The sequence below is a fragment of the Lithobates pipiens genome, unplaced genomic scaffold (genome assembly GCF_037356315.1).
Source record: "Lithobates pipiens isolate NorthernLeopardFrog02 unplaced genomic scaffold, aLitPip1_a1.2 Scaffold_22, whole genome shotgun sequence".
NCBI classification, from domain to species: domain Eukaryota; kingdom Metazoa; phylum Chordata; class Amphibia; order Anura; family Ranidae; genus Lithobates; species Lithobates pipiens.
This window is the reverse complement of record NW_027507784.1, coordinates 347,401,150-347,428,427: the sequence shown is the minus strand read 5'-3', so window position 1 is coordinate 347,428,427 and position 27,278 is coordinate 347,401,150. Positions and strand designations below refer to the sequence as shown.

Genomic DNA, 27,278 nt, shown 5'->3' with positions numbered 1-27,278 from the left:
GCATCGGATTGATTCCGTCCGAATCTCCGTCGGACCCAATTTTCCAACATGTTGGAAATATTTCCCGACCAACTGGGCCGGTCGGACATACTCCGATCATGTGTAGAGAATTTTGCTCGGACCAAGTGCCACGCATGCTCCGATCAAATCCCTACATCAAAGCTATTGGCTACTAGCCTGAACGTAGTCCCATCGTAACGAAATTACGTCATCACGTTCTGAAAGATCGGATTTTTCGCCAACTTGGCCCGACCGTGTGTATGCAACAGTTTCGGACAAGATCCGACGGACAAAATCCGACGGATTTGGTTGTGGAAATCTCCGACCGTGTGTACAGGGGCTTACGATTACCTCACCTGCTCACTTCTTCATCTTAGGGGGGTCCCGTGAAAAGTAGCCCAAATGATGATAAATCCAAAACTTATGCCGCGTACACACGACCGGACTTTTCAAGGGACTAGGTCCGACGGTCTTTCCGACGGACTTTCGGCAGAGTTTCCACGGGCTTTCCGAATGAACGGACTTGGCCACACACAATCACATCAAAGTCTGGCGGATTCGAACGTGATGACGTACGACCGGACTAGAATAAGGAAGTTCATAGCCAGTAGCCAATAGCTGCCCTAGCGTCGGTTTTTGTCTAGCACACACACAAACAAATTTCTCGGTCCGGCGGAGTTCCGGTGGAAAAATGTAAAACATGTTCTGTTTCTAAAGTCCGCCCAATTTTTGGCAAGCAAAGGTCCGATGGAGCCCACACACGATCGAATTGTCCGACGGACTCCTTCCGTCGGACCTTTGCTGTCAAAAAGTCCGGCCGTGTGTACGCGGCATTAGTATTTTTGAAGATTTGTTTAGGGATAACACCAAAGAAAGACACAGCCCTTCAATAGAGGGTTGGAGGAGAAGGGGAGTTCAGGCACCTAGTAATTGCAGGTTGGAGGTATCAGTCAGATCCAGAGGACAAACAGCTCCACAGACTGGATCCAGCAGCCACTGGATAGGCCACTCTCACTTGACCCAGCAACCAATGAAATGCTAAACAAAGTCTCTGCCACAGACTTGTCAATTGTCTTAGTAGTTTTGAGAGTTTATGAAAGAACTACCATACAGTACCAGATTCTTTCAGCCGACTGATACTATAAGGATATTGATCCGGATCGCGTCCTTAAACTGAGTTTCCAAGCTCCTCCAGAAACACCAGCCTTGCGCTCGGTCCTCCACCTGAGAAGTCCTCCCCTGAATCCTCCAGTCGCTCGGCTTCTCTCCGCAGGCGGGACAGCACAGGATCACCCCTGGATCAGTAGGCCCCAAGACATTCCTGGGCCTACACTCTCAGTTGCGAAGCCTCGGAGCAGCCGGCCCCCGAGGCGCAGATCCATGCGACACAGACCACAGGCCAGGAGGGCCATGGGGTCGGGATATCGGACCCCAAGACAGGGACCCAGGAACAGGCAGACAGACAGACCCAGAAAAAATGGTGTCTGTACCTTAAATACCCTCTCCCAGAATGTACAGAAGGGAAACCACACCCAATGAACCATTTCCGAGCAAGAGGTGGCATTCAATGCATCCAACCTGCTGCTGTTCCACACCCACCGATGGTGACAGCGACAGGGACACATATGGTCAAGTGGGAATCAGTGCAACCCAGCTGGACTGGTACAGAAACCCAAACTTTTGGAGAAATTAGTCTGAGCCAAACTACAGCTTCAGACAATTAAATTTGAAAAATAACAATAGCGTCTGCCCATCAGGAGCAGGGCACTACACATACAATAATTGTGTACATAAACTGCACAAACCAGGCAGACAGCACACATGGGTATAGCTGGGAGGGTAGTGGCTTAATCCAGACCCATTTTATGGTGTCTATCTGGTCCAGTAATGGGACCGAGGCTTCAGATAATGCCTATTTTATTGTAGCTGAATGCTACAACCCCCACAATGGCCGCTGATCTGTGTCCCAGGGTGTTCTCCCACTAGTACAATAGCAGCCAAGCAAATAGCCACATTCACTCCTCTGGCTCAGTAGACAATCTAGAGGTTGGCTTTTTTAAAGTTTATTGCAGATTAACTTGGATGGGGCTTATGGAAGCCGTGGAATACTCCAGAACACCGAACAAGAATGTGAGGACACTCTTCTCTTTGCAGCGACTTCTCAGAACATTCCATTCAGCAGTCGTGCATTACGTGGACAGCACTGGGACACCATAAGCAATGTCCCAATCCAGACAAGCCTTAGTATTAATGTATCAGGGGGTTAAGAGCAGCGACAGTCACTAGGGTCCTTCTCTCAGGTCTGTGCTCACAGTTTCTCTGGGATTTGGATGCCTCCCTCCCGACTCAGGCAGTCTTTTCAGTGAATCTTTCAGACTAAACCCCAGTGAAACCCCTGTCTTAGCATCAAAGAAATTTGCAGCAGGATAGCCCCCCAACTATGCACAGCTGGGACCTCAATTAAACTAGCAGAATCTTCAGCTGGGCTCCTGAGAAGGTTAGCATCCCTTCTGCCTGGGAACCTATCTTTCTGTGGAAGAACACTGTTCTGCCAGGCTCCAGACTATTTATTCCCCCTTCCCAGCCACCATCTGTGCACCTTCCTCCAGGAATTGGCTGGAGTTGCATAAATATTCAGGCTGCTCATTTGACTCTCCCACCCACTATATTCTGGAGGCCTCCAGAAGACAGGGAGAAGCAATCAAACCTGCAGCATGTAGAGCCCAGAGCAGACCAAAGCAATCACATGTTGCTCTGCTGATTACAGCAGAGCCACAAAGCTAAATTTGCCTGGCCTAACTTGTAGCCTATCCGGGAGGGTGCTAAAATATTTCAAGATGGATGGAATAAATGAGTAAAATAATAATTTAAAAAATAGAATACGCTGCTGCATAGCATTCATGTTGCCTCATGTTTTGAGTCTTTAAAAAAAGAAAGCCTGTTGATCTTTCAGATATCCACTGAGTAGTGTTGCCAGCCATGCCCATTTCTTCTCAGCTGGGCTACAGAGCCCCACACCCAGTGGCAGCCCGTCCATTAGGGGCACCGCCCCCCATCCATGCGTCTGGCCCCTGATCTACATGCAGGGCACTGGACGCATGGATTCCTATAGGGGTTTTTTTTTTTTGCATGTGATTAGAGCCTGGGGCCTAATAGGCTTCAAAAAGGGTGGGCTCGGGGGGAAAAGAGCACTGTTGGCCGAAGCCCACCAAGTTGTGTGACAATAGCAAATTAATATTCACTATTGTAACACTGATTCTGCTCCCAGCCAGTCAGGAAGCTGCGGCCGCCCGGAGCGCTGCCCGCTAGATGAAGTAAGTGCGGGGGGGGGGGGGTGTTCTGTAAACAGGGAAGAATAGGGAACTGTTTGAGATTTTAGAGCAGCAGAGGCTCTGTGTTGTCAGCTCACTACAGGAAGTTAGGAGCTCACTGGATTTCTGGCAGATCAGTAGCCAGGGCCGTCTTTAATATTAATATTTAATATTGATTGGACCCTGGGCAAAACTTTTCTTGGGGCCCCTCCATGCAGTTTTGCTCTCCACCTGCTCTGAGACATACAAGAAATAGCAGCTAGACTCAAAATCAGTTTACTGAATCAGATCAGGCAGCTATTGTGATTGGTTGCCAGAGGTTACAGTGTGTCATTACCGTTGACTGACTGGTTGCTAGAGGTTACAGCACACATTACGGCTCACTGATTAGTTGCTAGAGGTTACAGCACACATTACGGCTCACTGATTAGTTGCTAGAGGTTACAGCACATGATTTCTGCTTGTTGATTGGTTGCTAGAGATTACTGTGGATATGACCTCAGGGGGTCATGATACACATATGAATGCCCGCTATTTACATATGAATGCCACCGCTATTTATATATGAATTCCGGTAATTTACATGTAAACACAGGGTCTGCAGGTGAGTCATCTGTACACAACAATAGGGCAGAGTTGGGCAGCATTAGTAGCAACACTTCACACTGAGATATGGGGACACAGCACAGGAATAAAACCTCAAGGGACAAGGGAATTGAAACCAGGATAGTTGGCAAGTATGGGGCAGCTGCTTTGGGCCCCACAACAATGACAGGGCCCAGGGCAGCTGCCCCTTTTGCCCTGCCTTAAAAATGGCCCTGTCAGTAGCTATATCCTGTTACTTGTAGTATTTTTAAATGCCTAAAACACGGGTTAGTGTGCATGCATTGCAGAAAGGTATCAAACGTTTTTCTTCTTAGATAATGTCCAGGAATACACTTTAGGTGTATGTTATTAGTCCAGACCTGATCAACTATTTAGTCATGGTCTTCGGTAAATACCTGGAGAGCCATATTGCCAGGCTGGGCTGGGAAGCACAAGATTTGGGTATCTATTTATTCACTGGGATGTGATGTCTCTCTATTCACAGATATTGCCGATTTCATTGCAAAATTCTCCGATAACCAAAAAGTAAAACAACATAAAATAACAGCGAGGAGTCTGGAAGAAACCAGAAGTGTCCGAGTGGAGGGGATCCCCCCCAATACCCCAGAGGACATGGTCACACGTTACTTCGAGAGCGCAAAGAATGGAGGAGCGAGTGTAGACAATGTGGAGATGTTATCAGATGAAGGAGCCGCGCTGGTCACATTTCACCAGGCAGGAGGTGAGAGGAGTAAACGAGGAGGGCACAGGGGGTAATGGAAGGTAATGTCCGGGGCAGGAAGGGGTGGACCTGATACTGTATAGTGTCACTGTCAGAAGTGCTTAAATCTCCTGCTCCTCATTCCAGCATCCTGGTTTTGGCTGTGACATTCTCCTTGTCTGCAAGGTGATTGAGTTGGTCAGTCCCTGGGTGGAGACAAAACCTGATTTAAGCCAGCCAAGCTGGTAGTCTCATGCTTGTGATAACATGTGTAATATGTGCAAACTTTGTCTGCCCTAGTCTCCTGTTTGGATTCCCTCATTGACGGCCTTGAATCAGATATTGACTATTCTCTGAACGCTGCCTGCCTTTTGAACACAGTTTGACCCTAAGCCTTGCCTGTCTTGTACCTGGATAGTCATTGAACCATTCTGCCTACCTGCCAACCACAAGTACCTATTTGCTTTGCTCAGTTTGCACCTGCCCTGGCGTGGTGACCAGGGACTATAGCATTGTGTATAGGGCCTTGGAGCAACTGAGTATCGGTAGGCCTGCTTGCCTTCTGGGGTTGCTATAGGTGAGGAACACAGAAGTGTCTGTTTACCTGTGCTAGGGGTCAGCGTGACGGTCACCCATGTGCAACCAAAGTGTCCCAAAGGCCACACATCAAAACAGACCCGCTGTGTGGTGTGAATGGCAGTCTGAGCACCAAGCCAGTGTGATCATTCGCAATCACTAGGTATAAATGACACTTTGCACCAGATCAGCGTCAAAAGTAACTAGGCCACCAAAATGCAGCAATGGGCTTAAGTAACTTAAGTAACTGTGTTTAGGGGACTAAACTGCCAAGGTACTTTATGACTATACTAAGCCTAGGCTCTATGGAGCAGAGGTACACATTAAATGAATAATGAGTAGAGGCTAGTGGAATAGCTTGGTAGGCATAGTCCTTTATGATGTCCTTCTGCTGGCTATAGTTGGGGCCCTTTAAGAAGCATTGGCGCACTTAAAGTTGTTGTAAACCCTTACAAACCACTTTGACCTACTGGTAAGCCTAGATTAAGGCTTACTTGTAGGTCCAAGAAATATCTCCTAAACCTACACGGTTTAGGAGATATTTGCCAAAAGACAGGCACCGAGTGACGTCATCGTGGCTTCATTGAATGACAGCGGCGGAGCAGCAAGACCCACGAGAAGATGGATGCTCCAGACTACAGGGGACAGCGGTGACTTTGATGGCTCCTGTGTCAGGTAAGTGACACATAATGGACTAGTATGCGATGCATACTAGTCCATTATGCTTTACCTTTGCAGGGAATCAAAGAGGAAGTAAACCCATCGGGGTTTACTTCCTCTTTAAGAACAGTGTTGATAGACCAGCATGCAGCATAGGTACAGTACAGGTGTGGTATAGATATGGTATACAGTGCTGTGCAAAAGTTTTAGGCAAGGTGTGAAGAAATGCTGTAAAGTAAGAATGCTTTAAAAAACATATATTTTATTTCTTTTATTTTCATAAATATGCAAAGTGAGTGAACAGAGGAAAAAAATCTAAATCAAATCAATATTTGGTGCAGCTACCCTTTGGCTTCAAACAAGCATTAATTGTTACACTTGCGCACTTTGGGCATTTGCATAAAGCCATTGCATTTTGCAGGATTAGAGTCAGGTATGCGATTAACCAATTATACCAAGCAGGTGCTAATGATCATCAATTTCATATGTAGGTTAAAACATAATCATTAACTGAAACAGAAACAGCTGTATAGGAGGCTTAAAACTGGGTGAGCAACAGTCAAACTCTGCTACTAAAATGAGATTGTGAAAGACAGTTTCATGTCACAGGTCTAATGCCATGGCAGACTGAGCACAGCGACAAGACACAAAGTAGTTATACTGCATCAGCAAGGTCTCTCCCAGGCTAAGGTTTCAAACCAGACTTGGGTTTCAAGATGTGCTGTTCAAGCTCTTTTGAAGAAGCACAAAGAAATGGGCAACGCTGAGTACCGTAGACACAGTGGTTGGTCAAGGAAGCGTAATGCAGCCAGATGAGACACATCACATTTACTTCCCTTCAACATTGGAAGATGTCCAGCAGTACCATCAGCACAGGACTGGTGGAAACCAGTGGGACCCAGGTACACCCATCTACTGTCTGGGGGAAGTCTGGCCGTAAGTGGTCTTCATGGGAGAATTGCAGCCAAAATGCCAAAGCTCCAATGTGGAAACAAGGCTAAGTGACTCAACTATTCATGGAAACATAGGAACCAGCAGGTGATCTGGACTGATAACTCAAAATGTGAAATATTTGGCTGTAGCAAGAGGCAGGGGAAGGGCTGGAGAGTATTGTTGTAAATGATGTGGGTTATGCGCTAGTTTTAATATATTTGAAGATGTTTTGATTAGTGTACTTCATTAATAGGTAGCGCTTTACCAGCTTTTGTTTTATTAATTATTGTAAATGAGTGTCTGCCGCCAACTGTGAAGCATGGTGGAGATTCCTTGCACATTTGGGGATGCATTTCTGCAAATGTAGTTGGAGATTTGGTCAGGATCAATGGTGTCCTCAATATTCAGAAATACAGGCAGATACTTCTCCATCATTCCATACCATCAGGGAGGTGTGTGATTGGCCCCAAATGTATTCTACAGCAGGACAACGAGAACTATATTCAGTGTAAAGGAAAACAAGAAGTCCTGGAAGTGGTAATTTGACCCCACAAAGCCCAGATCTTGACATCGTGGAGTCGGTCTGGGGTGTCATGAAGGGATGGAGGAATTTGAGGCAGCCGATATCCACAGAAGATCTGAGCTTAGTTCTCCAGGATGTACATGGAACAACCTACCTGCTGAGTCCCTTCACCAACTGTGTGCAAGTCTACCTAGAAGAAGGCAAAAGGGGGGGGGGTCACACCAAGTATTGATCGAATTTGGATTTCTCTTCACTTCATTTACTTTCTATTTTTTTTAAATATTTCTGAAAGCGTTCTTCATTAACAGCATTTTTTCACAGCTTCCTAAAACTTTGGCACAGTAGTGTACTTTAATCTTTTCTTCAACTTCCTCTGAAATTTCATTGGAAACGGCACCTAAATCTCTAATAGCCTAACCTACGAGAGCTTGGCAAAAGATATATGGAAAAAGGAATGGTTTAAATGCCTGAGACTTTTTATCACTATTCTAAAACAATTTTAACCAGTAGAGACCCGCGCTATAGCCAAATGACGGCTACAGCGCGGACCTCCTTTGCCAGGACGACGTCTATTGACGTCGTCCCGTGCACGAGCGGCCTGCGCGCCCTGTGATCGGCGAGTCTACGAGACTCGCCTGATCACCGATCCGAGCAAGGGGTCGATCCCGACCCCTTACCACGTGATCAGCTGTCAGCCAATGACAGCTGATCATGTGATACAACGGAGCCGGTAATCGGCTATTTTTCCTCCTCGCGCTGACAGCGCGAGGAGAAAAAAAAAGAGCCGATCACCGGCGGCCGTGATCGGGACATCAGTCCCGATCACGGCCAGCTTATCAGTGCCCACCTGCCCCCTGCCAGTGCCACCTCTGTAATAAAAAAGTGCCCCCCATCAGTGCCACCCATCAGTGCCCATAGTGCCACCAAGCAGTGCCCATAGTGCCACCCAGCAGTGCCACCCAGCAGTGCCCACAGTGCCACACATCAGTGCCCACAGTGCCACCCATCAGTGCCCACAATCTGCCTCAACAACGGTGCTGCACCCCAGTGCCACATATCTGTGCCCATCAATGTCATCTACCAGTGCCCATCAGTGCCGCCCATCAGTGCCCAGCAGTGCCACCTATCAGAGCCACCTATCAGTGCCACCTATCAGTGCCCATCAGTCCCATCTATCAGTGGTAGCTATAAGTGCCACCCATCCGTGCCACCCATCCATGCCACCCATCCGTGCCATCTTATCTGTGCCCATCTTTGCCCATCAGTGCTGCCTTATCTGTGCCCATCAGTACTGCCTTATCTGTGCCTATCCATGCCACTTTATCTGTGCCTATCGGTGCCACTTTATCTGTGCCTATTAGTGCCGCCTTAACTATGCCTATCAGTGCCCACCAGTGCAGCCTATCAGTGCCCACCAGTGCAGCCTATCAGTGCCCACCAGTGCCGCCTCATCAGTGCACTTCAATGAAGGAGAAAAATTACCTGTTTGCAAAATTTTATAACAAACTATTAAACATGATTTTTTTATTTTTTTTATTTTGCATCTTTTTTTGTTTGTTTAGCAAAAAATAAAACTCCCAGCTGTAACTAAATACCACCAAAATAAAGCTCTATTTGTGGGAAAAAAATGATAAAAATTTAATTTGGGTACAGTGTTGTATGACCGCGCAATTGTCATTCAAAGTGCATCAGTGCTGAAAGCTGAAAATTGGTCTGGGCAGGAGGGGGGTTTAAGTGCCCAGTAAGCAAGTGGTTAAAAACTTAATATAACTTAATATATGTAGAAAAAAAATAAAGTTAGGGACTGTCTTTTCCACCTTCTTCAATTGCAGCTGGATGTTCACTGCAAAAATGATACTACAGAGTATTAATTATAGTCTACTTGTTGCCATGAAGGCTAATGTTATTTTTATTGTAATTTTGCACATTGCTCCCTCTTTTATCTTCTAACTAACAAGCACTATATTTCATTTTTATTGCAGTTGTAAAGTTAGTGATGACAAAGCAGCATATGCTCAATAATAACACAATATTTGTGTACCCATATTACCCATCCATTGGACATTGCTTGTATGGAAAGGACGGCCCTCATATACAAATGCCTGATTCGGTAGAAATCCCCATCTGTCCACATATACTGGCTTTTATTTTGAAGGATGAACAGATAAAACTAAAAATTGTACAAGCAATGGCAGATGTTTCCTGTGATATCACATGGCCGAATGTAGACCACCCCACTCCTGTCATCAAACTGTCTTTGCCCAGTACCCTCTCCAGTCATCTCCAAACCTTGGCAAAGATCGTTCCAACATGGAGCGATAAAGTCCACAAAAAGTTTAAACTTTTTATATCACAGTACAAAGCCGCAGAGTGCGACCTGAAGCCATCAGTATGCGAAGCCTTTAAAGAAAAGATGTCTGGCTCATCATATGATGGAGTCCTCATAAAACCAGACTTAGCTGCAGAGAAGGCTTTCATTGTGGGTATTTCAGAAGATGTTGAGAAGATTGAGCCAATATTCAGAAAACTGGTAGAAGAAACCACCAGACAGCTGAGCAGAGTGGAAGATGAGGTTCCTCTTGAACCCGAATCTTATAAATTTATGTTGGCGCTTGGTTTGGAGAAAAGCATCCTGGAAGATTCTCCACATGTGAAGATTAGTTATGATGGAACTTCTAAGGCAGTCAAACTCTATGGGCCAAGAGATGAAGTTCTCACTGCCAAATGTGAAATTCTCAGTATTAAGCAAGGCCTGAAGTCCAAGTCTGTTCCTTTCAATCTACACATCATGAAGTTTCTAAAGACAATAGACAATGGAGAATTGTCGTCTAGTCTTCTTATGAAAAACAACATAAAAGCAACTTTTCATGTGGAACATAATGAAGTCATGTTAATTGGTTACTCTGATAAAGATCTGAGAAATGGAGAAGAAACCATGAAGAAGGAATTGGCCTGTAAGCGGATTTCTGTTAAGGATAAACGTGCCACTCAGAGTTCGGAGTGGAAAAATCTGAAGAGCTTCCTAAAGGAGAAGTTTAATGCTGATGGGATGACGGTTTCCATAGAGGAGTTCCCTTTGGAGGATGGAGCTGAGGTGGTGATCACTGGTCTATCCTCACCTGCAGAAGAAACCTACCAGCAGATCCATGACTTTGTGGAGAAGAACACTTTGGTGGAGAAGGACATCAAGCTAAAATCAACGGCAGTGTTGCAGTTCATGGAGGAAAAAAAGAAGAAGGATTGGAATGGAAAAATACAGAATGTGAAGGTTGTGAAGAAACAGAACTTTATCTCCTTGTCTGGCCCAAAGTTCTATGTAGAGGAAGCAGAAACCAACATAAGAAAAATGATTTCTGAAATATATTCTGACACCTTATACATTGATAAACCTGGGGTCAAAAAATTCTTTATTGAAAATGAAGATATGTATGTTACTACAGTATGGAACAATCACAACTGTGTGGTACATTTACAGAAGGAGGTAGATGACAGAATTTCTAATCTAAACAAACCCCATTTCCAAGTCAGCCTCCAGAATGGAGCCACAATGGTTATATATAAAGGGGATCTGTGCCAACACAATGCTGATGTCATCATAATTGCCTCAAATGAGAATTTAAAGCCAACTGGGGGGCCAGGACTGGCTTTGGTAAAAGCAGCAGGACCCGGTCTTCAGAAAGAATGTGAACGGATTATTCAGAAGGAAGGGGGGCTGGATCGGGGAGAGTGTGTCATGACAGATGTGAGTAGTTTACCATGCAAGAAGTTAATTCATGCAATTGGTCCCAAATTGGATAAAAAAGAAAATGTAAAATGTGAGCGTCTTCTACGGAAAGTCATAACCGAGAGCTTGGAGATGGCTGCAGAGAACGGTCAAAGCTTGGTTGCATTTTCTGTCAATGACTTTGTTACTTCTGGGGCCCCTCTGGACCTGTGTGTCCAAAACATTGTAAAATCCATAAAATCTTACACAGAAAGCCTAGAAGGAGCCAACACCATCAAAAACATCCATCTTGTGGACAGTGATGAAGGTGTTTTAAAGACAATTACTGAATTCTTGAATGAAGAGTTTGAAGCTTTGCAGCTTACTTCAAAAGATGGTTTGGAAAAGCAGAAGAAGACTCCAAAGAAAGTGGAAATGATGATGAACAAAGTCAACGACCAAATAGTAACCACCAGGGAAGGGTTGAACGTCAATATAAAACAAGGAAATATTGAAGATGCAATGGTAAGTTCTATTCATTACATGTTTTCTCTTCATCTTAAACAATTGTTGCCCAACTGTTTTATCAGGGTTAAGTGATAGTATACATTTTTTGGGGTTGTATGTGAGAGTTGCAAAGAGAGATCACACAAAAACTTGTAGGCATCAAATTTATTCAAGTAATGACAGATACAGATAAAAAATGTAATAATATTATCAAATATAACAAGAATACATAACTAAAGATGACTTTTTCGGCCATGGAGACCCACCCGCTTCCGCGGCATGACACAAATGATCAGATTAGAAGCCTGCATGATAGCTCTGAAACAAGATTTATGCTGCGTACACACGACCGGACTTTTTTCGAGGGACTAGGTCCGACAGACTTTCGACTGAGTTCTGACAGAGTTCTGACGGACTTTCCGAATGAACGGACTTGGCCACACACAATCACACTAAAGTCCAACGGATTTGAACGTGATGACGTACGACTGGACTAGAATAAGGAAGTTCATCGGCAGTAGCCAATAGCTGCCCTAGCGTCGTTTTTTGTCCGTCGGACTAGCACACACACGAGCGGATTTCTCGGTAGGAACTGGGTCCGGCGGAGTTCCGGCGGAAAAATTTGAAACATGTTCCATTTCTAAAGTCTGTCGGATTTTTACAAATCTAAAGTCCGCTGCAGCCCCACACACGATCGAATGGTCTGCCGGAATTGTTCCGTCGGACCTTTGATGTCGAAAAGTCCGCTCGTGTGTACGGGGCATAAATATTCCAAATTTTGGCTGTAGTATATTAGGACTGTGGGTAAGGCAATGGCCAACCCCTCTTGCAGACAACATGACAGTTTAAGGACTTGGTCAGTTTGTAATGGCATTCCTTTAGTATGAAGTCAGCTAAGGTAACCAGGATATCGGTTATTTTATTGTAGGCTTTATTAGATATTGTGAGACAACTTTAATAAGGAAATAGGAAATTTCCCTATCGCCAACCTATGGCTCGTGAATTAGAGCGGAGACTGCGAGCCGGGGCCTTCTTGTCCAACATCAATGCCTGGCCTCACAAATGCTTTTCTGGAAGAATCCTCAAACATCCCCATAGACACCCTTCTAAACCTTGTGGACGGCCTTCCCAGAAGAGGTGAAGCTGTTATAGCCTCAAAGGGCATCCCAATACTTTAACAATATAGTGTAACTAAACATTTTATAAATATGCACACACATACAATATTTAACTTTTTAATTTATTCAACAAAAATCTCAATAGATGTAAAAGTTTACTATGAAAAATATACAGTACGTTTTCGACCACTTCATGATGCAATATTTCTACAATTGAAAGATGCTTGTGGTTTTCCTTACACGAAGTGCCCCCCCCCCCCCAAAATTCCATTGGGATTCCAATAAGGGCTTTGACTATGCCAGTCCACAACCCCCCATTTCTTCCTTATTCTTTTTTTGCCATTCCTTGATGGATTTGCTATCATTAAAGCGGAGTTCCACCCAAAAGTGAAACTTCCGTTCATTGTACTCCTCCTCCCCTCCGGTGCCACATTTGGCACCTTTCGGGGGGGGGGGACAGGACACTTGTCTTTCACAGGTATCCTGTTCCCACTACCGGGATCCTCAGCCACGGGTATTGACATCACCGTCTGGTCTCCCTCCTCCTTCTATCCCCGGCCGCCGGGCCAGTAAGAGAGAGGAGCGGAGCCTCGCGCATGCAGAGTAGGGTTCCCCGGTGTGAAGCCATAAGGCTACACTGCCGGGTTCCCTTACCCGCAATGGAGGCGGCAGCACCCGACAGCTGATGGAAACATCATCTGCAGTGCCGACATCGCTGGACTCCAGGACAGGTAAGTATCTGATTATTAAGTCAGAAGCTGCAGTATGTGCAGCTGCTGGTTTTTAATTTTTGCAGTGGTGGGTGGACCTCCGCTTTAACACATTGAAAGGTCTTCTGCTAGTTTTAACTTTAACTTTCAGACAAATGGACCTACAAATGGCCCAACACCAAACCATAAAATATCCACTACCATGCTTCACCGTTGGTATAGGTCAGTGAAGCTTGGCACCCCAGATGTTTTGGAACTACATTTCCCATGCACTCTGCAGTGTAGTTGAGCATCATTGGAAATGTAGTTCCAGAACATCTGGGTACCAAGGTTCACCATCACTGGTATAGGTTCTTCTGAAATGCTGTCCTCAGTCTGGTGACTTTGGTTACTATGGCTAGGCAACTCTTTGATTCATAAGTCTGCAGTGCATTAATGCAGAAGGACTGATATTTCCCTACATATTTAATGGCAAACTGTAGACTTGCTCTGTTGCTCTTATTGGACACAAAGGCTTTTTCTTGGCACACCTCCTATGTAGGTTTGATTTGTTCAATCACTTTCTGATTGTAGATACCTGCACCTCGACACTGGCTGTTGCAAAGGTTACCTGCAGATGAAATGTTGGGGGTTCTTGTAGACTTATATTGATATCCAACAGTAAACTCCTTGGCTGAGTTTTCTAGTCCTGCCAACCCTGTACAGATAAGCAGCCCTTGGAAATTTATACTACTTGTCAATTTATTTTTTCTCTACAAGGCACACTATGATATCTAGTGGATACAACTTGACTCATAATTTGTCCAGGTACCACATCCCTAACAAGTGACAGCACTATATATATTTTATATATAAGGTTTGTAGCACTGACCCCCCGAAGGAGCTGCTGATATTTGATTGGGCCTGCACTCTGCTATTACACCGCTATTAACTTGGCTCAATCCCCTTGACACAGCTGTGGTGCAGTGTTGGTGTGAAGCTAATAACAGAGGATGACCCCGCAATGTACAATACAACAACAGTGTACCTTTACCTGTACCTGGGTATCCGTTGTTCCACCTGTAGGAAAAGGAACAACACTGCACTCCAATTGTAATTAACCAGAACGTGTTTTTACTGAAATTGGTATAAAACAGTAATTACAATATTTACACTGTCACACAAACATAATGCAACAGTGCAATGGGTATTCACAACAATCTGTACATATAAATTTGTCTTGGATGACCCCTTAGAATGTATCTCCAAGTGGGACTAGTGCCCAGAGTAGCAACGCTTTAACTCTGGGCACCTTTTCACTTCCAGCACACCTAGGTAACCACAGGAGTATAAAGTTATCAATACAGTACACAATCAGTAGGGAGCTCCTCCTACTTTATGATGCAGTCTCTCTTAATATTAATAGGATGCAAGGCCTTTCGATGAGACGCAGTCTTTAGTCTTCTGTCTTCTGCTAGCTATTTGTGTTGTAGAAATTGTAATCCAAACAGTTGAGCAAAACAAGGATTATTGTAGGGTGAGTGTTAGAACTGTTCTTGCAATGCAGCACCCTCACAACTGCCTTTGGTGTAATTGGCTCTGAACCGCACAGTGTCAGTAATTATTGGAGTGTAGGCTTGAGGCCTGCTTAAACTCAGACCTTTAGATAAGATCTCCTCTGTGGGACTACAAGTCCCAGCGACACTGTGCTTAGAGTCTAATTGGGAAAAAGTGTGTTAATAACTATGGGCAGCAGCCCTCTCACCCAATCCGGCCTGAAGAGTAAACAGCTCCACTTCGGTTGTCTCAGTCTTGCTTCACACCAGCCGACGCCGTCACACCACTACGCTCTGCAAGATGAACTGGGACCCTCTGTTGGCTCTGACCGGTGTCTCTGGATCCTTCCCGATCCGATCACACAGTCTTTCCAGCACACAGGTGTTAAGCAGAGTCGCTGGCTGTTCCGCTCTGCGGTTGGTGTAGACCGCGCTCTCTGGAGACCTCCTCACAGGTCCTTGTAGGCGGTTCACGCATCCAGAAGAAAAAGAAAATGGCCACGTAGGCCCTTTTATACCCTACCCAGCATGCAATTCAGTACTGAGTGTTCATGGGTAGGTCACTTTGCATTCTGGGTAGGTAGGTCACTTGTATAATATAAACAGTCACTTCCTGTAACATTTCTCCATGTTCTTGAAAAGGAAAATAAATTAAGTCCATTTCATGTTTAGGCCACCAGATGGTGCCAAATACCAATTTATAACACTGCCATAGATTAACATTACATAACATTAACGGGCAAGAATACCAGTGCTACAGGTTTTTTAAGGTACCATTTCAACATGAAGACACCATACACAGCATTTTTCTATACTAAATAGCCTTCTTTGTGCGGTCGTGCGACGTTGTACCCAAACAAAATTGACGTCCTTTTTTCCCCAGAAATAGAGCTTTCTTTTGGTGGTATTTGATCATCTCTGCGTTTTTTAGTTTTTGCGCTATAATCAAAAAAAGAGCGTCAATTTTGAAAAAAAACGTAGGATTTTTTACTTTTTGCTATAATAAATATCCCCCAAAAATATTTTTTTTAAAAAGTTATAGCGTCTACAAAATAGGGGATCGTTTATGGCATTTTTATTATAAATGTTATTTATTAGTAATGGCAGCGATCTGCGATTTTTATTGTGACTGCGACATTCTGACACCGGACACTTTTGACACTATTTTGGGACCATTGTCATTCATACAACGATCAGAACTATAAAAATGCACTGATTACTGTGTAACTGACATTGGCAGGGAATGGGTTAACCACTAGGGGGCGATGAAGGGGTTAAGTGTGTCCTAGGGAGCGATTCTAACTGGGGGGGGGGCTACCAGGGACATGACAGCGATCACTGCTCCCGATCACAGGGAGCAGTGGATCTCTGTCATGACACAAGGCAGAACAGGGAAATGCCTTGTTTATATCTCTCCACACCGCAATTGCGGGCCGCCGGAGAACATCGAGTTCCCGGGACCCGCGGGCATGCTCCCGCGTGCCTAAAGTGCGGCAAATTTAAAGGGATGTACCTGTATGCCCATTTTCCTGCCTGTGCCAGACAACTGTGTGGCAGTCGGCAAGCTAATATAGGGGGTAGCTATGTATAGGTAGTAGATATTTTTGTTGAATAACTTAAAAAGGCAAATTTTGTATGTGTGTACAAATGTATGAAAAAAAAGCTTCCAATCTGTTACATTGCTACGGTCAGGGGTGCGTATTAGTACCAAGTCACAGTCCTCAGGATCACCCCACCAGTAGGTGAGCACTGAGCAAGCTGGGGTCCAGTAGCAGATACAGCAGGTAGCGATCAAGTAGAAGTGTAGTCAGGAAACAAGCCAAAGGTTGGTAACAATTGGTTGTCGGTTAGGATCAAGCAGAAGTGTAGTCAAGGAACAAGCCAAAGGTCAGCGGTAGCGAGATAATGGTTGGAGAGAGCACACTAATCTGGCAAACAGAAAGTGCAGAGACATAGCTTAAATAGGAAGTTCATGGGAGGAGCAAAGAGTTCAAGGTTCGCCAGAAACAAGGTTCAAGGCAAGATTGTTCCAGGAATTGTCCAGGGAGCTGTCCAGCATCTCACGTGACTCAGCAAGAAGAGATTCCACCAGATACAGCAGGGGTCCCAGGTTTAGAGTCAGGTCCTTACACACATAATGGTCCACATTCTCCTATCTAAATGAAAAATTGCAGGAGATATAAGTGTCTCCCGGAATGCCAGTCTTGTAACAGACATCTACAAATCAGGCTCTTATATCACCCATATTGTATTCTAAATGAATAGGCTAAATGGTGGTGTCCAAATCCATGTACAGACTATTCATGGTTGCAGCGAATAGCAAAAATTCGGCCAGTCATGTGCTGTGGAATGCCCCTGCGGAGAGGGGTGTGGTAACCCCTCAAAACTGCATTCCCTTCTAGGGAAGTTCTAATCAATGGCACCTAATCTGGAAGTCCTGATTCTAATTTCATGGATGAAAGGGCACACTGCCCTTTTTTTAACTTGACAAATATACACTTTCTTTAACCACTTCCCACCCAGCCAATGTACATATACGGCTGGGTGGGAGCCGCCTCCTTCTGACTGGATGTTCAGGAACGTCCATCAGGAGGAGGGGGATCGCGTGCGCGTGCGTGCCCACGCAGCGGCGCGATCCCGATGCGCTCGTGTCACCCGTACACGGCGCATCTCGGATCGGTAGGAGGGCTCTGTGATTGGCCCTCCTGATCACATGACGGCCGTGTCTAATCACAGCCGTTATGTGATGTAAACAAACAGCCGGTTGCTAGGCAATCGGCTCTCCTCACACGGAAGTCGTCGCTGAGGAGAGGAGAGCAGATCGCTGCAGCCGTCTGGTGATCAGTGAGTATGAGATGTTTTTACTGCTTTTTACTCACTGATCACCAGTCTAGTGTAAACACACATGTCCCCACACATGTCCCCAAAACACACATGTCCCCAAATAATAAAAAGACATGTCCCCCACATATGTCCCACTAAAATCACATGTCCCAATGATTATCTGCACACATATGTACGTGATCACCTGCACACATATGTACATGATCATTTGCGTACATATGTCCGTGATCACACAAACCAATTATTATACACTTAACTGAATTTTTTTTACCAAAAACATGTAGCAGAATACATTTTGGCTTAAATTTACGACAACATTTGATTTAATTGGATTTCTTTTAAAATAGAAAAAAGAAAATATTGTTTTTTTTCCAAATTTCCGCTTTTTTTGCGCTTATATCGCAAAAAATAAAAAACGCAGTCGTGAATAAATACCACCAAAATAAAACTCTATTTGTGTGAACAAAATGATACAAATTTTATTTGGGTACAGTGTAGCATGACCGCGCAATTGTCATTGAAAGTGCGAGAGCGAGGAAAGCTGAAAATTGGGCTGGGAAGGAAGGGGGTGAAAGTGCCCGGTATTGTAGTGGTTAATTTAGATCATAAGAATAAATACACCTTGTCAGTTTTATGTGTCATCTGTTCAACTATATAAAATTTATCTGAAGGCTCTGTTTAAAAGAAGATCAAATATTTACCTGTATACTGTATATCTGTTGAAAAAAGGTCAACATTTTCCATGGGGGTGTACTTACTATTTTACATGACTGTAACTGGTGGTCTTTTAATCAGTAACTCCTCTAACCACTGACTCTTAATGGATTTGCCAGTAAGTATCTGTCTTCTTTCTGTAGACCGATGTGGTGGTGAACTGTATGGGGACAGAGCTTAATCTACGGCAGGTGGAAGACGGCTCTATAAATATTCCTGATATCTGTAACCTGTCCTGTGATTCTGTTATCCATGCTGTGGTTCCGGAGTGGGATGGTCCAACTGGTTCTTCTGAGAAGGTATGGAAATGAAAGAAAGGGAAATCCTCTCAGGTAATTGAACGTGTGACAATCTTTCACAGAGGTGGACACGTTGTAGTGCCTGGCACTGTTCACAAGCCAAAGGTACTAAGTGCTTGCAGGTTGGGATCAAGCAGAAGAGTAGTCAAAGAACAAGCCACATGCGGGTAACGAGTGGTAGAGAAAATACGCATTGCAGCAGCAGTGACAAGAGTGAAATTTTGGTTGAAGTCAGCACAATAATCTTGCAAACAGGAAATACTTTGATAGGAAGTTCATGGAAGGAGCAAAGAGTTCAAGGTTCACCAGAAACAAGGTTCAAGGCAGGATCATTCAAGGAATTGTCCAGGGAGCTGTCCAGGTAGGGTTGCCACCTGTCCAGGATTCACCCGGACAGTTGGGGTTTGGAACCATGCGTCTGGGTTTCAGACTGCCTGAAACCCAGACACATTATTCAGACTGGTCTATGGCTTCCCAGCAGGGTTGCTGGCTGCAGTTGTCTAAGCTGAGAGTGACTGTTACAGTCTTTCATGCTGCCCAAAGCCAGCACTAACAACCCCCCCAAACACACACACAGACAGGAGAGGAGAGAGGGCTCGATCTGCACCTCCCCCCCACCCCCTACCCCTCTGTGTCTGCCCACACTCCAATCCCCAGCGCTGTACTTCAGAAAAGGAAAGTGGGGGCTGGAAATTTGAAGTCCAGCAGCCTCAGATACATCTGGATGAGAGGTGGTGATTGCCAAGGGGTGAGTGAGCTCACCATCCATCCCAGTCTGTGACTGAAGTCTCCCCCCTTCTCTCTCCTGCCTCTGAGAGAGTACACTAAGGTCTATCAGGGTTCTCAGAGCACCCCTTACATCAGATTTCCCCTTTACACCAGAGGCCACAGCATTTCCTCTCCATAAATCAGAATTCTTAGTGTTCCTCCTTAAATCCGGGTTCCCAGAGGATCCCTTATGTCAGAGTCCCCAGAGTTCTCCTTTCCATCAGAGTCTGCAGAGTCCCCTGTTACAGTGAAAGGGAACTCTGTGAGTTCAGATGTAAAAGAGGAACTCTGCGGACTCTGATGTAAAGGGAAACTCTTGTTATTAATTTCATATGATTAGAAATGTTATTTAATAGCAATATATATATATAGTTTATAATATAAAAAAAAATAGCTGTGCGCCATTAAAGTGTTCGGGTTTGACTTGAAGAAAAGGTGGCAACCCCATGTCCAGGTGGCACAGCAAGAAGAGATATTGCCAGATGCAGCAGAGGTCCCACGTTATTATCCTGGCCCTGACATCACTATTGTCATAGTCCACATATAGATGAGGCAGATATTTGCAAGCCTGATTGCATTATCCCACACCCCTGGTCTCCCTTAAATGTTCCCAGTAAATGATGTGTGTAATTAAAACATAATAAAAAATGTACATGGCTAATTCTAAGGAAATTGCTAACATCAGTTTTTAACATTTGTCCATATCCATAAAATGTTGCTTTACCATCACCCTCCTGTATTAGCAGCTGATCTTATCTGTTGACAGATTTTGAGAAATATTGTAAGCTACTGTCTGAGTTCCACAGAAGAAAAACAGTGCAGATCCATCACAATCCCAGTGATTGGAACTGGAATTTTGGGATAACCCAGGAACACCGTGGCTGCATTAATGTTTGAGGAAATTCTGGAGTTCAGCAGCAAAAGTCAACTCCGATATCTGAAACAAGTGGATTTCATGCTGCACCCGAGTGACACGGAAACGATACAGGTAACGAAGAGTTTTCATGTGATTGTGGTAAGAAGAAGAGTGAAGTAACAGAATATTGTACGATTTTGTGGTTCTTCACTGTAATGAGCAATTTAATAAGAACATATCATCCTGTATTGTTGATTTCAGGCTTTCTCCTCTGAGCTGGAGAAAAAGACCACCGATGGAGGACAGAAACTAGAAAAACTCAAATGTAAGTTATATTTGTGCTATGTACAGGAACATTATAGAATCCATATACTGCAGACAGTGTGCTTCATTGTAATGATGGAATGTGAAAAGCCACCGATGGTGCACAATGTCCCTGACTGCTGCTAGTATAGGACCAGTGGATTTCTACCGTATTTATCGGCGTATAACACGCACTTTTTTCCCCTTAAAATTAGGGGAAAATCGTGGGTGCGTGTTATACGCCTTTCAGCCGCCTTCGGCCTTTCTCGGCGCCTTTCGCCCGCCTTCGGCCTCTCTCGGCGACTTTCGGCTGCCTTCGGCCCTTCTGGCGGCCAAGAAGGGCAGAGAGCGGACGAAAGCTGCTGAGTACGGCCGAAGGCGGCCTAAAGCCACCGAGTACGGCCGAAGGCGGCCAAAAGCCGCCGAGAACGGCCGAAGGCGGCCGAGAACTCCCGGGCTCTGCCGAGATACACAGGACATCTCGGCGGGCGCCATTTTTAAAAATAAAACACTGACAACAATGCACAGGCTGCATGACAAGGCTGCAATGAGGACAGGAAAGGCTGCAATGAGGACAGGCTGCAGGGAGGACAGGCTGCAGGGAGGACAGGCTGCAGGGAGGACAGGCTGCAGGACAAGGCTGCAATGATGGACAGGCTGCATGACAAGGCTGCAAATGACACTGACAAGGCTTCAGATGGACACTGATAAGGCTGCATTGATGGGCATTTAAATGTAATTTTTTTTCCCTTAAATTTTCCTCCTAAAAGTTTTTTTTTCCTTAAAATTCCCTCCTAAACTTGGGGTGCATGTTATACGCCGGCACGTGTTATACGCCGATAAATACGGTATTTCTATTGATGTCTATGTCCCTAATGGGAAAAACCACCCTCGCTACTTGTTCTGAGATGAGGGCTATTATTGTTGAGACAGAAAGTAAAGAGAAATCTAAAACATTACAGTTGTAACCACAGCAGGAATAGTGGGGAAATCTATCAATAGGGACCTGTTCCTGTGACAAATGTTCCCCTCACTTTATAGGGGTTCCTCTCACTTCCCGTTGTGTCTGCAAGAAAAAAATCACAAAGGGAAATCGAAAATGAAACAAAAAATGGAGGATTTTAGCACACTGCTATACAGGGCAGATTACATCTAAAAAGAGAAAATTTAGCTTTTAATGTTTTTAAGTTTGAAGGATACATTTTAAGCCTTTATCAAATAGGCTGAAATTTTTGGAAGAAAAAAAAAGAAATCAGATTTTACCTTGAAATCTAAAATGTGTTTCTTCTTTAAAAGACTAAAGATAGATAAATGTGACAGTTTTGCTGCACAGTTTATGAAGCCTGTCTAAACAGGCTGCAATTTATGACTGATCGAACGGGATTTAGCATCTGTAAAAAAAAAAAGTGTCTTTTTGTGCACTGACGATGGAAATAGCATACAGGTTGGCACCACAGCTAGAAAGCTTTTTTGAACAGGCTGCAATTTCTGAGTGCTTGAGCAGGCAATTAACATCTGAAAAAAAAGTATCTTTTTTGCACTTTAGAAATAGCATACAGGTTTGTACCACAGCTAGAAAGCCTTTTGAACAGATTGCAATTTCTGAGAGACTAAGCAGGCATTAAAGAGGAAGTAAACCCTTTCAAACCACTTTGACCTACAAGTAAGCCTAGATTAAGGCTTACCTGTAGGTCCAAGCAATATCTCCTAAACCTATATGGTTTAGGAGATATTTGCCCAAAAATGGGCACAGCTGTCTACGGCGCATGCGCCGTAGACAGCGGCGCGCAGGCGCACTAAATGCGGCAAGTCCAAGAATGGATTTGCCTAATTTGTCGACTCCCGTGCGCATGCACGGGAGTGACGTCATCGCGGCTTCGCCGAATGGCAGCGGCGGAGCTGCGAGACGCGACTCCCGTGCGCATGCGCGGGAGTGACGTCATCGCGGCTTCGCCGCTGTCATTCGTCGGAGCTGCGAGACGCCACCAGCAAGATGGATGCGGCGGACTACAGGGGACAGCAGCGACTTCGCTGGCTCCTGTGTCAGGTAAGTGACACATAATGAGCTACTATGCGATGCATAGTAGTCCATTATGCTTTACCTTTGCAGGGAAAAAAAGAGGAAGTAAACCCATCAGGGTTTACTTCCTCTTTAAAGTTATTGTAAACCCTTTTATAATAAGGCTTACTTGTAGGTACTGGAAATGTCTCCTAAACCTGCACAGAGACATTTACCATATATGCTTGCACCAACGTCATCAGCGCATGCTCACTGTAAAAAGGGCACAATTGTGCCATTTCTCAAGGAATGTGCCATAAGTGGCGGCTCCCACGCGCATGATTGGTAGTGACATCACCACGGCTCTGGCCAATCACAGCCCCAGAGCCCGCAAACCTGGAAATAACTCCGGGATATATGTTGCCGGTCACAGCAGTGTACGAGGACCACTGCAACAGCTTCAATCTAAGGTAATAATTTCATAATGAGCTAGTATGAGATGCACATTAGCTCATTATGCTTTTTGTCTTGCAGGTGTTTTTTTTTATGAGTTTAAAAAACTTTAAAGCCTGGTTCACACCTATGAAGGTTCTCTCCGAGTGCATTTTGCATTTTTCAATACATGTTTTTGATACATTGAAGTCTATGGTACCAAAAAACAGAAAATAGTCCCTGGCCCTTTCCATAAAATGGACAGATGTGAACATTACCCATAGGAAACCATGTTAAATGAATTCTGCAAACCTGAAAACGCACTAAAAATGCATAAGTGTGAACCAGGCCTTAACATGTGAAGGAAATAGCATACAGGTTTGCACCACAGCTAGAAAGCCTGTTTAGGCTGGATTCACACCTATGTAGTTTTAGTGCTTTTTGCATTTTGCAGATTTTCTCCACAGAACGTGTTCCATAGGAAACCATGGTAAATGGACTGTAGTACAAATCTGAAAAATGCAGAAAGCACTAAAAAATTAGGTGTGAATACAGCCTCAGGACAGACAACAATTTCTGAGAGCTTGTTCAGGCATTTAACATGCATAAAAAAACATATTAGCATTTTTTTTGGACACTGACAATGAAAATAAGGTAGTTTACAGGTTTGTACTACAGCTAAAAAGCTGTCTGAAACAGGGTGAAACATGCCTGAGCTCATCCCTAGAGTTGAGGGAGAGTGGAATTGTGACAGTTTTTGTGGTCCTGCATGGTTGCTTTGGTAGCACATATGTTAAAATAAGGAAACTCAAAATATTCCTGGTCAGGTTAACATCAGTCCATAAGAAAACAGAAAGATACTTTTTTTGAGACTCTTCAAAGCAGCAAAGTCCAGGCCACAGTGAGCTTAGCCAGCAGCAGGGGTTAGCACAAATGTTACATGCATACAGCGTATTAGACATCTCTTTATGAAGACCTTGCTGCCAGCAAGATACTACATGTTATAATGCCGCCATATTAATGAGGACTTACTGACTTTCTACATAGTATAAAAATTCTGTAATAACTTTGTTTCTTATCCCAATATGTTTTATCCTCTCTTAACAGCCTTCTTTATTAGTATAAGCCTTTCTACATTAGCCTTTTTATGGATTATATGCCAATTTATAATACCCTTTTTTTGGAATAAAAACCAATCTGACAAAAACAATTATGGTGAGGAAGAAGAAAAAAAGGACAAACAATCCAAAATTTTTGAGCTGAGAGAAAACATTGAGCCGGCCATTTTCCACTTGGTTGCAGAAAGCCGCGAATCTGTGAAAAAAGCCATAGATTGGCTCCAAAGGCTCGTAACAAAGGACCAGAATGACAATACTATTGAAAATGAATGGATACGGGACTTAGATTATAAGGACCATGACATTCTGGCTCAGCTTCAAAGGGACAATGGAGTTCATATTACTTTTAACTCACCACAGTCCACCATTAAAGTGACAGGCCTCATTAAGGATGTTCTGGAGGTCCGCGTTAAAATTGAAAACATGGTAAGAAGTGTGCAGGAGAAGAAGTTGCGAGAACGAGAGGCGAAGCTGTGCAGTAACAAGGTGGAGTGGGGATATTACCAAGGCACCAATTTTATTCCCTTCGACCAAATGACAAACTTCAAGCTGGAAAGAGCTTATAATGACCAATTAAGTTCTGTGGATATTGATATTGCCGGTGTAAAATACTTGGTAATTATAGAACTGAGATCTGCAGGAGATGCCAAAGGAAACAAAATTAAGCTTCAACGTAATACAAAAAACGGTAATTAAACAAACAAAAAAAAAAAATCTAATCTTTATTAATCACCTGATAAAATATTGTTAATTATTATCAGCCTTTATTAAGGGTGGGGTGGCTCCAGCTAAGAGAATACAAATGAATTGTCAGCCCTGGGAGTTCTTAGTGGTCACAGAAGCGAGGACTCTCTGTGTTACTCTGGAGAAATGATTTCATGCTGAGAACCACTGGAAGACCAATATACAGTATGAGGAGGACCTTCAGATTAAAATGTGCCTATAGACATTACATGGTAGTATTCCAATACACCTATACCACTTTAATGTCTATAGTTTAGCCCCTAACTGCCCCAAATGACTATTTTTTGGAAGACAACATGATTGGACAGGTAAAAAACATTAATTTAGCCAGAAGAAAGGCCAATAATAGGACTGTAAAAAAAAAAAAGCTAGTCCAGTGTCTGGTTTAGCAACCTGCTAAACCAAGAATTCTCTGTTGTCCAACATTATCAAGCCCTGATAAAGGGGACCTTTTAGAACCCCTAGAACACATTGACTTTTTCACTTTCAATGCATTTTTATTAAAGTTTTTCAAAGGAAGCATATGGAGGTGGTCCATAGCTATCTTTAAATGATTCAGGTGGTTAGCAAGACACTGGCCAGGATAAATCTAGTTGGAGAGTTGAATTTGCTTCAAGATAGAGACCAGAGAAAAAGAAAATGGAGGGTAGATAGATAATATTAGAGGGGGGTAGAAAGGGAGTAATGTGGGGAGGGAGGGAGGGAAAGGTGGATATGGAAGACATCCAATTCAGGACTTTAAAGTGGAACTTAAAAGGGAAGTTCCACTTTAACACTACCTTCCACCTTCCTCTCCTACTTTTGGAGTTTGTTTTGGGGAGGGGGGGGGGGGGCATATACCTAGCTTTCAATTTGGCTCCGACCATCTAGGCGATCAGATCGGAAGTTTTCCTCCCCCCACTTCCCGCAAGCTTCTGGGACACATCACAGGTCCCAGGAGGCTGCAGATCAATTCACAAAGTACTGTATGACCCGGGAACCCGGCTGTGAAGCTGCAAGAAGTCACAGCTGGCTTCCTTTAGTAGACATGCTGGTGACCCAAAGACCGACAAAGTTCCGGCCCAGATGAGGACAGCACTGGACAGGTAAGTGTCCTTTTTTTGTAGCTGCTGACTTTTATTTTTTTTTTAAGCCTGAAGATCCTCTTCAAGGTTCAGTGCCCAGAGAAATTAATAACTTGCTATGAGCATCGAATGATGAGTGTGTTGTATCCATGGGGTCCATAACGCAAGGAATTTCCTATTCATGTCTCATTAGCTTTTTTAATGGCTTTTCTGGACTAAAATACTCTTTCCTGTACTTCCAATACTAATTTATCAATGGCTGAGGATATCGGGGCAGTTGCTGAGGCTGCTCCCTTGATAGCCACACCCAAAAAGGTTTGTTAAGGGGACTATTGCGGTACTAAATAAATAATTCATAGAAGACTTTGTTATAAAAAAATTACAAATAATTTAATCAGGGCAAAAAAATTAAATCCATCAAAACTTCCATATTGCTAAAATCAAATACACCACAATTTAATAAACTACCGACGGGTGGCCCCGTAAAGGTTTCTATTGAAGAGGGGTATAGAAACGTTTCCTCTACCGGTTTTGCGGCGAACCGCTTCTTCAGGAGGATAGTCTACAGAATAAATAAAAATATTTGCAAATAATCAAATAGCAGCAAATCATATAATGACATAACAGAAGATTTACAATGATTTAAATAGTGAGGGGATCAGCTCACCCACAGAGGAGGAAGCAGTAAATCACAGGACCCATCGGTTTCCTCCCACGGCAGATGCGGGGGGGGGGGGGGGGGGTTTGTAAAGGACTCTTCAAATTTAAACAGATATATATGATATGAGAGTTAAAGTGAGATGAGACATTAACCTATACACACCTAAAGAGCGATATATAGGTGGAAAGAGATGGAGAATAAACTGTGTGCATAGGGGCTATAAAAAGAGCCTATAAAAAAGAGGTGCTTAATTGTGCATCCTAAGGTGTCCTAAACATACAAAAAAAATACCAAAGAAACTAACCAAATTAGGAAGAAAAGGAAAAAGAAATAAAGAGTCTGTGGAAAAAGGGAAACCACCAGAAAGGATAGGGTAAAAGGGATATAAGTGAAACAAGTGTGAAAATGAAAGCCAAACATACTGTTTGGACTATATTATCCAGTGCACACCACCCATGTCCATAGAAGGAGATCGAACAGGGCAACACCATAGTAGCCAAAGAATACAAATGTATAGTGTGCAGGGCAGGTATCACCTACTATAAATATAATACACTCACCAAAGAGAGGAACTGGTCAGCATGTGTGCACAGG

At 43.9% G+C, this 27,278-nt stretch overlaps 1 pseudogene across 1 annotated transcript in view; it reads left to right on the top strand.

The window, feature by feature from the left end:
- LOC143925131 (protein mono-ADP-ribosyltransferase PARP14-like) overlaps positions 1 to 27,278 on the top strand; it is an 81,988-nt pseudogene that overhangs the window by 44,047 nt on the left and 10,663 nt on the right. The window contains exons 5-10 of the transcript XR_013261939.1: positions 4,402 to 4,638; positions 9,292 to 11,537; positions 18,584 to 18,739; positions 20,274 to 20,495; positions 20,625 to 20,688; positions 24,205 to 24,903. The product of XR_013261939.1 is annotated as a protein mono-ADP-ribosyltransferase PARP14-like (transcript). The remainder of the gene's footprint in view (positions 1 to 4,401; positions 4,639 to 9,291; positions 11,538 to 18,583; positions 18,740 to 20,273; positions 20,496 to 20,624; positions 20,689 to 24,204; positions 24,904 to 27,278) is intronic.